The 14913-nt window shown below is 28.4% G+C and overlaps 1 long non-coding RNA gene across 1 annotated transcript; it reads left to right on the top strand.

The window, feature by feature from the left end:
• Positions 1-11545: 11545 nt before the first annotated feature.
• On the top strand, positions 11546-12113 carry LOC107815622 (uncharacterized). The gene is made up of 2 exons (XR_001654773.2): positions 11546-11660; positions 11757-12113. It is a non-coding gene; the product is annotated as an uncharacterized LOC107815622 (long non-coding RNA).
• Positions 12114-14913: the final 2800 nt, after the last annotated feature.

Genomic DNA, 14913 nt, shown 5'->3' with positions numbered 1-14913 from the left:
ACCAAATCATCATAGTGAGGGAAAGATAAACCGTTGGTATCTGACTTATCGAAGATGATACTATCTTTGAGGTCGTCATACCGTCCATGGGCGACTGTCCGTTTGAGTTTGTGTGTGGTGGTGAATTTAACATGATTGACTACTGTATCGTCGCCGCCGCTAATGATAATTTGTATGGTACGAGCTGGTGACGGTGGTTTTGGAGGTCCCTAAGGTTGATCGCGTCCACGAGCGAAGTTAACCCGTCCTTGGTCGCTCAGTAATTCTTTCAGGTGTCCCCGATTTAGCATTCTTACTACTTCCTGTCGTAGACCTATGCAGTCTTCGGTCTTGTGTCCCCTTTCCTGGTGGAATTCACATAGAACGTTCGATCTCCGGCTGCTCAGATCTGACTTCATCTTTTGCGGCCACTGCACCTTTGTGCCGAGCTTTTCCAGTGATACACTATTTCTGAAGGAGAAAAACAAAAGTTATGAGCAGATAACAGTGGAGGCATACCTCTTTCGTTTTGGGATGGTGCGGTGTGTCGAGGCATGGTGTCTGCATGTCGTGGAGGAGCTGGGTTGGATGTTCGGATATAGGGCTGGTACCTTTCTCGATTGAAACGGGGTAGTTGGTCTCTTCGGCCATCGTTGCGGCGATCTCTCCTTGTTTCGGTTTGGACCGATGTTAGTCGCTGTATCGGGCCGTTTAGGTCATCCTCATCTGCCTTTACTTAGGCGCAATAGCCATTATGGATTTCTTCCCATATGGTGGGGGTACATCATGAATCTGCTTAGCAGCTTTTTGGTTGCTTTTGATCCGTTTCTGTTTAACCCATTTTGGAAGGCTGTTACCGCCATCCCTTCTGACACGTTTGGTAGGGTCATTCTTACCCTGTCGAATCGGGCTAGGAAATCCCGAAGTCCCTCGCTTGACGGCGAAGTTGTCATTTACCCTGGCTTCTGCCTTTTTCGCTCCTGCGTGAGCGGTAACAAACTTATCTGCCATTTCTTCGAACGTTGATATCGATCGTGCTGGTAGTTGGGAATAGCATGTCAACGCTCCCCCTATCAGAGTTTCGCCGAACTTTTTCAGCAGCACCGATTGCACCTGTTCTTTCGATAGATCGTTACCTTTTACTGCAGCAACGTAATGGATTAAGTGATCATCCGGGTCCGTGGCGCCATCATATATTTTTAAATATGGCAGCATTTTGAAGGTTTTCTGAATAGAGTGGGGAGCCGCCCCTTCACTGTATGGTTGTTCGACGAATCGGTCCACATCACATTTTGGTAGCAACTTCGAAGCGCCCGATATTTTATCAACCCTTTCCTGATGCTCTTTCATCAGATCGCGGAGTGTTTTGTTCTCATTTTTCATCTCTTCCATTTTCTTTAAGATGGTCTCAAGTGCATCATTACCTGCATCAATGACGGTATGAGTGTTACCTGTTTGTGGAGTTTCTGGCTCATCGGCGACAGTTGCGGTTCCTGCGGGTATTGTGCCTTCGATATCCCTTTGAACGGGTTTGTCGAGTATATTGCTCAAGGTGTTTGTCAACCACTCTTCTAATAGCCTTTTCACAGCTGGTGGTGCTTCTCCTGCTGCGGATGTTGAGGTTTCCCTCTCGCGCGAGACAGTCACGCCCTCGTGCGGGTGGGGGTGAGGGAGTGAGATCTCTCCCTCAGGTATAGCACTTGGCGTTGTATTTTCATTGTCTTTCTTACCGGCTTCATTGAGGGAATTCAGGAGGTTGTTCGTGACACCTACTATTGCCTTTAATCTTGTTTCTCCCTTTCCTGCCATTGTTGGCCTTTGCGAGGCTAAGGAGAGGTGATTATTTCTTTCAAGGATCTAGACGAAACTAAGATCTCAGCTATAGAAATCCCCACAGACGACGCCAAATTGTTTGACTCAAAAGATATCAGAACCTTTTTGAATAAATCAATCAAAGAAAATGAAGGGATAAATATTAGCTAAGTATAATAATCCTCTAGGACAAAAGATAGATAAGGAGAACACAGGAGATAAGATTTCTTTATCTTGTCAAGACCAACCCTTAAACAATAATGACATCAATTGTTTATGTAAGCAAGTGTTATAGCAAGTGTTATGAGTTAGGAAAATGCTTAGGGGCTTACAAGGTTGTTTTACGCTTCATATATAAGGGACAAGCTTCTTCTAAACCCTAAAAGACAAGTCATAGGGAATATTTGAAAGAATATTCCTAATGTCCCCTAATGGGCCTACACTGCTGCAAAAGTCGTAGTCTCTTGTTCGCTTGTAGGTCGTCCCCTGCAAGATGTCGAGCTACGAGGGTCTCGCCGTTTGTCGTACTCATCAACGGTCGTGGTTGTTTAAATTTGGACCCATACAGGAAGCATAATAAATATTTTTAATTCTAAGCTCTTTATTACAGGAGCAACTTTGAAAAAAGAAATTAATTCCTTTTTGATATCGGAACAAATAAAATATTATGAACCACAAAAAATCAAATAAAATGGATCAGAGAGAGTATTAATTGTCAAACATCTAAGCGCGTACAATAGAGAATTCTCTCCAGCTATGTTCTTAGATGATGTTGCTCGATATTTTTTATGATTGATAGGAAAACTCTGAAGCTTGCTTGCCTTGAAATTCTAAAATAAATATAGGCTACAATTTCAAAAGGCTAAAAAAAAAAAAGAAGTCATAATGCTAATTCCTATCAATTACCGCAGGCGGTGCTAAAAAAATGGTTAAGTATTTTAATTAGTTGGTTTGTCACCTTCAAACCAACAATTGTCATGTGCACCCTTTGGAAGGAAACTAAGGAAGATGTCAGTAAGTCCATATGCTACGAATGATTGAAGCACAAGTTTACTTCTTAACTACCAAAGGATGAGTTGAAATACTTTGAAATTTCTTCATATTTAATAAATTATTTCAAGTAATTAGAACTTTAAAAATGGAAACCTTCTTTTATATGGACGCTTAATTATCTCCAATACGAATTAAGCTTAATCAAATCAATCCTTAGTTCATCATTTCGAACTTAAACTTTATAAATAAAAATCTTCAATTCCTCTCGATGGGTCTACCCGACACAAATTAATGGGGCCAAAGAATTTAGAATATCGAATGCCTAAAAAAAGAAAAAATAGTTTTTGCAAAAAATATAGGGGGTCCAATTTTAATGGATCTTTCAAAACCTTTTGCCTTTTTGTCCTTATCATGCTTTTGGCCTAATCCTAGCTGATGAAATTGAAATGAAATATTCAACCCCACCAAGCAGCAAATAATTTTGCAACACGTCCCTTTTTATTTGGAATGACGTTTGGCATCATATTCTTTAATTTTCTTGTTATTTAATTTAATTTGCTATTTGTAATACGAGAGTCAATTCCAATCACAAAGTAGTTTCCCAGGAAGGAGTAGGGGGTGAGATAGAATTCTGGCAGAGGTACAATGAATATCAATGGTAGGCTATTACGGTAAGATTTGGTGTGAAAGGTTTAATTAATATAAATACAGAGTCTCTCTTTCGACCTTCTTTCTTTTATTAACTCATCTTCCCCTTTTTAAACATGTGAAAAAAGGTACAATGTTGTCTAAGAAAATTAAAGATTTTATGAAGTCAAATAGGTGGCCTAGTTTACATTCTCGTCTGCCGTTTTGATTAATTACGTGTATCATGATCGAATTCCTTCCCACTAGATAACTACTAGTAGGATTTTTCACCAAGAGATTTCAGTTTTAGGAATGAAGACATAAATTTCAATATTTTTGTTTAACTCAAAAATAGCTTTCTTGGTCGAAGTCAACATCAAGAAGAAATCGGGTTACTGATAACCAAGATTTACTTCACTTTCCCAATAATTTGAAGAATAAAACAATTAATGAATATAATTGACAAGGAAAGAAAAATAGATTGATAATCACTCTCAAATTTGCGATTAGAACCTTATGAATAAAGTAAAGAATAATTGCATATATTTCAATAAAAATCAGATGCAATTACAATTGAGGACTAAGTCCTTATATAGGAGTACATAATTACAACGGTTTCCATACTTAACTCGGGCTAGCTAATGGCATTAATTGCCTTGATTACCCGTTACCATATACAATTGTAACGAAAGCATTTATGACTGATGATTTCCTACAACCGGATTAATGTCGATTTTCCTTCCTTATTTATACCAGATTCGTTCATCTACCTTTTTTAATAGTCTTTATACATTCTGTTCCTATTTCTTCTTCCCCAAGTGTCAGAACTGGGTTTTTTTTTCCAAAATAACCCTGGGTCTAAAATAACCCTGGGGTGTTCCTCCCATGCCTCCTTGAATTCTTTAACTCGTCTAATTAGGAATGTCACATGTTACTTTTTTTATGGTCACTACAACAAATGTGATTTTTAACCACGAAATTATTAGCTACAATAGAAAATTCGTCACTAATTATTCATTTTTGTGACAAAAATTACATTTCGTACTTAAATCCATGAGTCATATACTTTTAGTGACGAAACACAAACTTCATAGCAAAAATTTTGTCTACTAAGGTTTTCCACCAAAAATATGGGTTGGCGCCAATTATTGAGAAACATTAGCCACAAAAATAAATTATCAGTGACAATTAATTTCGTCACTGATGCTGCAAATAATTTGTGACAAATCATCATTTGTCTTAAAAAATAGTTAAAAGTTTCGTCACTAAAAATACATTGTTAAAATAGCAACGAAATAAAATTTGTAGTTAAATCGTACAAACTTTTGACATAAATTTTATATTCATTTGTGACTTTAGCTTTTGTCACTAATAATATACAAAGTTAGTGATAATATATGCAGGCAATTTGTGACAAAATTATTTGTCTCAACTTTAATTAAAGTTTGGTAATCGAGAAAAGTTCCGTCGCTAAAAAATTTGTTGTTAAAATAGTGACAAAATAGACTCTGTATAGTTAATAGGTACATTTTTAGCCATAAAAATTTGTATTTATTGTGACTTCAGTTTTTATCACTAATTAGTGTTAGAACCCGCACGATACGAATAATTTAACAGAATATTAATCTTATGAAATTAAGATATAATATATTATATTATTTTAAAAAACATAAGTTGTTATTTAATTATTTAATATAATAAATCGATACAAATTCAAAAGATAAACATTATATAGTAATGAAATAAATTATTTGCTCCTTATTTATTCTTTATTATTATTAAATTAGCAAGTATTTAATACTATATATTTAATAATATGACTTTTTATTGACTTGTCAAATGGCTTACTATTTTGATACTACTTTTTTTAATATAATAGAGAAATAGATTTTCTTACTCTAAAATATTTTTTTAAAACTTATGTTATACTGTTCAAAATTCTTCAATTGTCTAAATTTATCAATAATTTTCTTCAGTGTTATTTATTTATATTTTCTTATTAATTAATTCAAAATATAAATATCATAAAATTATCTTGACCCCCTCTTTTCGTACATTCTTTTCTACTGTAATATTTAATTAGTTTTCTCATTTTGTATTTTACTAAAAAATTATATAATATAATATTATTTTTTACTAAATTATAATTTTGAATTCATCAAAAGTATAAAGAGATAGGACTTTTATTTTTATTTTTTTAAAAATCTACACATATTTTTAATAATTATTAATTTGTGCTATATATATAATATATTCTTTTAATGTATAATATGCTAATAGAATTTTATATTTTTATTATAAAATTATGAGTTCAATTTATTAACTAAAATTTCCTACCCGAGAAATTTAATTAGTATACATGTTTCTACGATATCACTTGATTTTATTTTTAAAAGTATTCTTCTTTTTTGACTATTTTTTAATTATGATTTTAGGTATGTGTATATGTACGACTTTTATCATCATAATTTTAATTATAAATCTTATATTTTTATATTTTCCAACAAATTTATATTTTTTGTTCCTTTATTATCTAATCGTATTTTCAATTATTTAATATTATTAAATTCACATATAAATTTTTAATAAATTACCAGTTTCATATAATATATTTAATATAATTTTATATTACTCTTTAAATTTAGTTTGATTTTATCCTGTATGAGTTTCTCAAATTATTTCGACATATAAATTTATTAATAATATTTTTGAGCATTATTTATTTACTTAATTTTGTCAAATAAATTTAAAGTGGGGTTATAATCACATTATATCTATTCTATTCTTTATACACTAATTTTTGTTCTCAAATATTTTAATTTTATTTATTTAGTTTTTATTTATAATACGAATATTATTGTATTATTTTTCTAAATGAATGGTGTTGAATTAGTTCAAATGGACTTATATAGTTATTGAATAAATATTTTGTTCTATATGTTCTTTATTCTATTATCCAATGCTTAGTATTGTACATTGTTAATAGAAATTTTTATTAGCATATTACTTTGTTTAATATTTTTGTCTGATCTCTTTCTTTTTATAATATAAGAGAAGATATATATGTTTTATTAATCTTGAAATATTTTTTATTTTGAATTTTAGTGAATAAAATTTCTATTAAATTAAAGGGACTTATATAGTCATCGAATAACTTTTTGTGATGTATTTTTCTTTATTATATTATCCAATATTTAGTATAATTTCATTATTAATAGAAATGTTTATTTCCATATTACTTTGTTTAATATTTTTGTCTACTACTTTTTTTGGGTAATATTATAGAAGATATATATTTTATTACTCTTGAAATATTTTTTTATTTTAAATTTTATTCTAATGTTCTCAATAATATTGTCTGAATTTTAATTAATAAAATCTCTATTAAATTAATGAGACTTATATAGGCATGGAATAATAGGCATGTTCGGTATTTTTATTTATTATATTATCCAATATTTAGTATTATTGCATTATTAATAGAAACTTTTATTAGCATATTACTTTGTTTAAATTTTTGTATGCTACTTTCTTTTTATAATATAATAGAAGATATAGAATTTTTATTCTATTATTCTCAATAATATTTTCTGAATAAATATTTTTTTATTTTTAAAAATAAAAACAAAATTATTTAAAAAACAAAGAAATTTTGAATTGGCAGTTTTTTATATCATAAATCCTAAAAGTTATATATGAAATATGACAAATTTTTATAAAATACCATGATGTATGAATCAACTATAAAGTCATAACAACCCTTATTTTTAAAAAATATGATCTTGAAAAGCAAATGTACTAGTAAATGAATCAAGAAACATTTTTTTTAAAATAAAAAAAATATCTCTAAAGATTACTCATTTAATTATTAAACTATTATTGTTTGAGATGCAACAAAGTTTCATATAAGTTTAAAAATGAATTTTGTTATTATAAAAATAAATCACAATTATATAATACAACTCTAATATTGTTTGCTTTCAAAAAATTAACAAAATTAAGAAGTAATTCACAGTATTATTATTTTTCTGAAGCTGAGGGACTATCAGAAACAGTCTCTCTATCTTCTCAAGGTAGGAGTAGGATTTTTGTAAATACTATCATCCCAAGACTTCACTTGTAGAATTACACTAGATTTATTGTTGTTCACGATACTATTATTCATCACCAAAAGAGATGATAAATATTGTTTGAAACATGTATCCTTTAAAACATTGTGTGCTTCATAAACACATAATCTATTCGTACTTTTTAAATTATAATATTTTATTATATAAAAATTTCTTATTTTTTATTTTATTTTGCTTATTTATTGTTCCACTCTAAATTATCATAAATTCACTTAGTTGGAAGATCATTTATCTTGATGCATGATTCTTATTATACAAGGGGTTTAAATATTTTTACAAAAATATAGGGAATAAGGGGAGTATATCTTAATTAAGTGATCATAAAATTTTAGGATATTCATAGTATATGAAGTATAAATGTTTGATATCGAAATACAAGGGGGAGTGATGTATATTTGTTACTGAGTCGTTATATTTATATAAAATTTTCATAGTAATAAGGAGTTTAAGTGTTTGATTTAAAATACAAGAAACATAATTGCAACTGAGTCATATTACAAAGGTGTTTAGTCTAATTTACCCTAAGGTTTAATAATTAAAAAATTTTAAGATTATTTTCTAAATATATTTTTAAATCTATATATATATTAAAGCAAGAAAGTTACTATATATAATTGACATTATGGTTAAGCCAAGTGGCAAGCTAATAAATGTTAATAGTATATGGTAACTTTATTCTGTATTTAACTATTTTAGTTAAATACAAATAATATATATATATATATATATATATATATATATTTGAAATTAAATTTTTTGAATTTATAGATAAAGTTCTAAAATTCGAATTTAAATTAAAAATAAAATTTATCTTTTTTATCATGTTATTATACTTAATTAGGTTAATGATCATATGCAATCATGTTAGGAACTTTTGTTATTTTTTCTAATTATTTAAATACTACTTCGTCTCTAGAAAAAAACAAAGACTACTCCATAAAACTATAAAACTCTTTCACATTTAAAATCCTATAAGTATAGTTCTTTGAAACACTGTAGCTAGATTTGAATAAAATAAAATTCTTTTAAAATAAATGTAATATATAGGGTACACGTCTATGTTTATCTAAATAACAAAAAAGAGTTTACAAAACCAAATAAAAATTTACTTATATATATAATAAAGTAAACATACATGTTGGAGAAAGAAACATCACAAAATTAGTCAATATTAAGAAAAAAAGTTGTTTCTTTTTTCTTCTTGAAGAATATTTGTTTGAAGAGTCAATTTGCATAAATGAACATAAAACAAATAACAAAACTTTGACTATACAACTGCTATCATTAATTTTAATTTAGCACATTCAAGGAATTGAAGGGTATAAGCTGAAACCCCTTCATTTAGCTGTAGTCAAGCCAATATTGTAAGGGTATAATATTTTTTTCGTTGAAAAATATTAGTTTTGAATCATTAGATTATGTGAAAGGTTTTTTTTTAAACTCAACAAGAGAGAAATTGGTTTCTAATTTATAGTTTCTATAACGACTTTTAAAAGTAACAAAGAGTATATATAAAGAAAAAATTGGTATGACTTGAAATATTTTTTTAAAAATGTAAACAAATTATTTTGAAAAATGTCTTTACTTTTTTTAATTCAAAGATAATAAAAAGATAAGATATTTCTGAACATTAGTAGAGAGTTTAAAATTATTATAATAGAAGTTATATCATGGATAAACTAAAAAAACCGAAATCTTATGGAATATTTATATAATATTCGGCCATATTTATTGTTTACTTTTTATAGCTAATATAAATAGATGATATACCGACAACACATGATTGTACACATATTATATATGGATTATATATAAATTATACATCATTCAATTTTTTTATTTAAGTGGTCGGGTGATTCGGCTGATTAGATAAAGCCAAAAGAAAAATATGAAATAATTTCAACCAAAGACTGAAAATATAATTAAAGTTCATATGTCGACAATTTTTATTAAAACTCATCCTTTTATAGTGAAATAAATTAATTTTTTGTAACAAAATAAATAATGACATAAAAAATAAGATAAAAGAAAATAAATATTGAAAAAAGGTTAAAACTAGAAATAAAAAATGACAGCAAATTTTTTCTTATGTTTCATCTTTGTTGAGTATAAAATATTTGAAAGTTAATCTCATCGATTTCAAATATTTTTGTTTCAACTCAAATACATAGATTATAAGATAAGGATATCTTAGAATATTTTTTTAATTTACATTATGTGTCGTTTTTAAAAAAATCACTATTACTAACAAACTGATATGATATTCGAATTTGAATTGAAATGCAATTTGAGTTGTTTGCATTGAGGTTAAGCCAAGTATAGTGTCAAAAAATAAACTACTTGACAATTTTAAGACAATATATGCAATATTTTATAATAATAATCAACTAATTTAACATTTAATGATTCAAAGAACAAATTTTTTGTATATATAGGGTATTAAAAATTTAAATTCTGGGGCTAGAAATATCGATAAACTTAAGGTGGAGTCGTATTGAAATAAATCCGGCCAAAGAATCATTTAAATTTTTAGATAGCCGATTAAAGTTAATTTTAAATTAATGATAACATCTTCACTTGCATCATTATAAAGATAATCATTATTAAAATATAAAAAAAATTAGAAATTAAAATTTCAAAATAGAAATAGTTTTTGAAAGATAAAATCATATCAAATAAGAGTTCAAGTCGTAGTATAAGAGTCACGTCGTAATTAAAGAATCGTTTATATCGTGTTAACCTTTGTGCTTTGCCATAAGTATGAGTTATTATTTTACTTTGTGGCGATTTTTAGGTTCCAATTACACCTATGAGAATAGTGCAAAAATAAAATTATCACTACGAGAATGGAGAAAATATTAGTCCTTTTTCATGTAGTATTTTTTAATTAATATCTGACAATTATCCATAATTATTTAGAAAGTTTAAATGTTAAGGTTATTTACATATAATTCAAAGAACTCAGATATTTAATATGCTTAATGTCAAATATCAAAATGGAGTAAAAATAATTCACTAGCTAAAGAATTTTTTATATTTTTAGATAGCCAACTAACATGAGTTTTGAATTAAGAATAATATTTTCAATTACATTATTATAAAAATAATTACTATTAAAAAATAATATTTTAGAAACTGAAATTTAAGAAAGAAATATTTTTTAAGAGATATCAACACACCAAATAAGAGTTCAAGTAGTAGTAAAAGAGTTAAGTCTTATCCAAAGAGTCGTTCATTGTTTCAACATTTGATTGTTTTGCCATAAATATGAGTTATTATTTTACTTCCTAACTATTTTTAGGATCCAATGACATCGGCAAGAATTGTATCAAAAAAGAAAAATAGAAGAAATGGTTAATTTTTTTCATGTAGTTAATATCCAATGATTATCTATATTTACTGAGAAAGTGTAAATTTTAAGATTATTTACATACAATTCAAATAACTTAAATATTTGACATGATTAATGTCCGCGCATCCGTGCGGGTACTAATACTAGTTGAAAAAGAAAAGAGGAAAATTCTTTGAAAATAAATGATACTTTCTTCTATTTTTCATAATGTTATGTTCAAATAAACAAACTAAGGAATTTCAAAACAAAAAAAAAACTAAGGAACTTTTGATTTCTTTTTTTTTTTTTGCTGTATCTTTTTTAGAAAACATAATGTTTGATTTTCTTAAATCAAAAGAATTTTAAAAGGGAATTACGTAAAAGTATTGTTTTAAGGCTTCTTGCAAAATATAGAAATTTCGGCCTTAACGTATAATTTTGAATAGAATTTGAAAATTGATCTTTTACTTTATGTAGTCCTCTTTTGATTCTTTTACCAATTTAAATTTTTTTCGTCAAATAAATAAAAATGCTAGATAAGTAAGAATAACTAGCATAACAAAGTGGACGAGATAATCGGCTCATTTTCTTGTTAATATCCCTAAACTTAAGGAAATGAAACAGAATCAATCCATAAAGATACTCATCATGGATCAAATGCTCATTCCCACAAATTAAAACTGTAGACTGATTTACAGTTTCACATCTCTCGACTTCTCTCTAATAAAAAAGTGACTATGTTTCTTCAAAACTCTGCCACCATTGACGGTTTCACGAAAGATCTATAGGTTTGTCTTTCTTCTCTTTTTATTTAAACTCGTTAGTCTTCTATGTTTTTCTGTTGATGTCATGTCTTTGACTATCTTTTTTCTCTGACAAACAAGGTCATGCCTTCACCAATATGAGGCTTTTCAAGCCAAAACATGGGCGAGAGACAGAGCCAAGCAAGAAGAGATCCGTGGCAAACAGAAAAAGAAACTATGCAGTAAAAAAAGATGTTCAAGAATCTAAAGATATTAAATTGAGAAATGGTGAATGTATTAAGTGTTAGATGCAGTTTCTTTATGTTAGTTGGGGATTTGAGACTGAAATCTTTGTAATATACAGGGTAAATGTCATGTTTTTACTCCTCTACTCATATTTTTGTGTATATATTTTTAATCCTCATCTTTGTATTCCCATAATCCCAAATATTGTAACTAATCCTCTATGAGAAATAAAGATTCTGCAGTTTTTAACAATTTGTCCTATAAACATTAAAATTTGCAAAAAATGTATTATATTCAATTATAGAATATTCATTATTATTTATAAATTCTAAATATTAAAATAATCTATTTATCTAAAAAATGGCAAATAGTACCAAAACCTATATAATCATCGCCAAATACCTTTCGGTCACAAATCGTTACAATTTTCTAGACAAACAAATTTGTCTTTAATTTCATACATTTAGGGACGAAAACGTTTTGTGTACAAATGATAATCTTTTTCTTTAAAATTTGCATATCTTCAGTGACAAAATCACATTTTTCAACTACAAATTAGATACCACTTTAGAGACAATTAGAATTGTCACTAATCAAGATAAAAATTAGTGATAAATTTGTTTCGTCGGTATTAAGAATTTATTTAGTGACGAAAGTTATTTCTACTACAAAAAAGTTGAAGTTTTTCTGACAAACAAATTCGTCACTGATTTAATATATTTGGGGACAAAATAATAAATTTGTCACTAATGTAACGTCATTTAGCGACGAACCACTAAATCGTCTTTGTAAACTTTTAGTGACCCATTTATGGCTACGAAGAATTGACGAAAAAAATTTGGTCAGAAAAGATATTTAGTGACGAAATAAAGCCTTTTAGTGACAAAGACATTTGTTACTATAAATCAAATTGGTTGTAGTGGATCCACGTGTCATGCCCTTGTCACTTTGATGATAGTCCACATGTCATGCCTCTTTTCCGCCAATACAATTTTCTCTTTTTTTTTGTTTTTTAGGGAGGAGGTTTAGAATTGGGAATACAACTTTATTTAGCGCTATGCACGCCAAGTATATTTAATATTTTATATGAGCAACAAAGTGCTGGTTGGTGCATTGGTTAAGTGGCGAAGTCGAATGATGGCTATAGCCTTTGTGTCGTGAGTTCAATTGTAGCCTTCCATAAATTATAAGAGATGAAAAAAGAAAAAGAAAAAGAAAAAAAAACTGAATAAAAAATAATATTGTGAAAGGCTAAAATCGAACTCACCGATACAAAGGTTATGGCCACCATTGCACTTGCCAATTAACCAATGCACCAACCAATATTTTGTTTACAACATTAAATATACTTGGTGTGCGTAGCGCATGTTACCAAGCATTAAGCATTTTTTTTACCACAAAAAAAAGTAAAAAAAAAACGGCCGTCATAGTATGCATGTACTATATGTAGTTTAATTCTTTTTGTTTTTTACGCATTAGTTTATGGTTCGAAGCTCTCCTGGGCGGATTTAGGGGGGAAGGGTATTCACTCGAACCCTCTTTGTTAGAAAATTACATTGTATATAAAGGTAAAATTTATTTTTTACCTCTATATATTATGTTTTGAATCTCCCTAACACAACCCAAAAGCATAACTTAGTAATTAAGAGGGTTCAAAATCTTTGTAAGGTCATTGATTTTATTCCCACTAGTTACGACCTTTCTAACTTTTTTTTCTTTTTTGGACTCCCTTGGTGGTAATCCTACCTCCGCCACTGCTCCTATCAGGAATGTACAAAGGAAACCGACAAACCGCACGAATCCGATAATCTGAATCAAATCGAGAAAAAAAATCCGTCTATAGTTTGGTTTGATTTTGTTTGGCGTTGGAACAAACATCCGATCATAATTAGTTTGGTTTGGTTTTAACTAAAGAAAGTCAAATCGAAACCAAACCAACACGACATTACATATATAGAAATTTTAGATATATTTAATATATAAATATACTTATTGTGATGTAATTTATAAATATTTCTTAAGTTTTTCAGAATTTTATCTTTTAAGGTATTATTTCAAGGTTGGACTTACAACTTTTGAATGTTCTAATAAGTTTTATAGATATTAATATTAGTAACTTAAATAATGCTAACAAAAGCCCAAATCAAAATCAAATCAATACTAATGCTAACAAAAGACATTCAATTCAATACTACAGAAGGCAATATATTGAATATCTATTTTTTTGTTTTGCAATAATTTAGACAAAAATGCATAACCTATTTTTATTTTTTCTTTAGCGTTTAGCCATGTAATTAATACTCTTTTATTAGTCTACTTATTTTGACATGACTTAGTACTTAGATTATGTTTATTTTTATTATGGCTTTTTAATTAGCAATATTTATATTACATAATTTTATTGTCTTTATTGTTGAATATTTTAGGATAATGGCATGACACATCTTTTGTATTAATTTTTTGGAAAATACCTTATATAGTTGTATCTTACTAGGATTAAAGAAATATTTTGAGCACAAGTTATATGTTTTGTGCTACGAAGATTTTACCGGAAAAAAATTCGAATAACCCGAAAAACCGAGATTAAAAAACTCGATCGAATTTTATTGACTTGATTTGGTCTTTAGATCTAATAACTCGACACAGTTGGTTTGATTTGGTAATTGCAAAATTAGAACCAATGCACACCTAGCTCCTACGTATCATTGCTGTATTGTCTTTTGGAAGTTAACCGTAATCAAAGGTAACACAGAAAGTCATAAATGTAAACCTAATTGTACTAATTCTCAAACTGTCTTGATAGAATTGTCTTTGTCCATTATATGCTTTAACCAATCTAACAACTGTATACATTTCTTTATGAGAGGCAAACATGGAGGCATTTTCAAAAGTAGGCCAACAACAACTAGGCTTCTAGTTTGATTTGTACTCAAGTAACTCGTGTTGTCCTTAACTAAACTAGATTTACCTTTCCCATTTACAGCAACATTAGAGCCACTTACCAAAATTTTTGTATATAAAATGCTGTTTATTATTAAAATCTGTAACTTAT

Source organism: Nicotiana tabacum, chromosome 20, assembly GCF_000715075.1.
Source record: "Nicotiana tabacum cultivar K326 chromosome 20, ASM71507v2, whole genome shotgun sequence".
NCBI lineage: Eukaryota > Viridiplantae > Streptophyta > Magnoliopsida > Solanales > Solanaceae > Nicotiana > Nicotiana tabacum.
Note: the sequence above shows the minus strand (reverse complement) of the source record. Positions and strands in the feature narration are given on the sequence as shown.